The following is a 773-nucleotide window of genomic DNA, read 5'->3' on the forward strand; positions in this document are numbered from 1 at the left end:
AGACTCGGTGACAGCTGCGTCGGTGTCGGAAACGATTTTGCGAAAAAGCACGGCGATTTAAGTGATTACACGTTTTCAAAGATTCTGTAGTTTATACGTTTTACTTTTACGGGAGACATTTTCTTTGTTGAGTATAAAAAGCACAATTTGATTTTTTTACGTTGAAGGCCAAGTACATCATTTCCGGTGTTAATCTGTCTCTCAATGTCGCTACTTTGAAAGGCCGTCCGGGCTGCACTTCCGATCAGCTGAGGGTCAGCTGACGGTGTTCGGCCACCTGCTGCTCGGTTTGTTTACAACCCGCCAGCGGGCACATTGGTTGTACAGTTTATAGTCCAGAGACATAAAGGTGTTCATTTCATTTTTATAATCCAGATCAAACACAGTTCACAGTATAAAGAGATTCCTACTAAACACACAGCACACTCAATATACAGGATTTAATGCTAAAAAATGTTTTTGCCTATATTATATTTATCTGAATTTTTTTTAAATTTACTTAGAAAATGTGAATTTTCACATGTGAATGTGCTCGTTAACATTTAGTCATAAAAACAGACATCTATACTGGCTAAAATCTATAACGTACAACAACAATTTGTCTCCAATAACCCGCTGTTGTAAAAATGTAAAAAGAGTAAATAAATAGGCTAAATAAAATAAAAAAATATTCACTATTCATTAAAAATAAAAGATACTGTGTTCTATCCGAGAATATATATTTATGACGGGAACTACAGCCTTTCCATGCTGGTGTCACCCTCATGCGCCTT

The sequence above is a fragment of the Embiotoca jacksoni genome, unplaced genomic scaffold (genome assembly GCF_022577435.1).
Source record: "Embiotoca jacksoni isolate LCO1_2020_lvr unplaced genomic scaffold, fEmbJac1.0.p SCAF_23, whole genome shotgun sequence".
Classification (NCBI taxonomy): Eukaryota; Metazoa; Chordata; class Actinopteri; family Embiotocidae; genus Embiotoca; species Embiotoca jacksoni.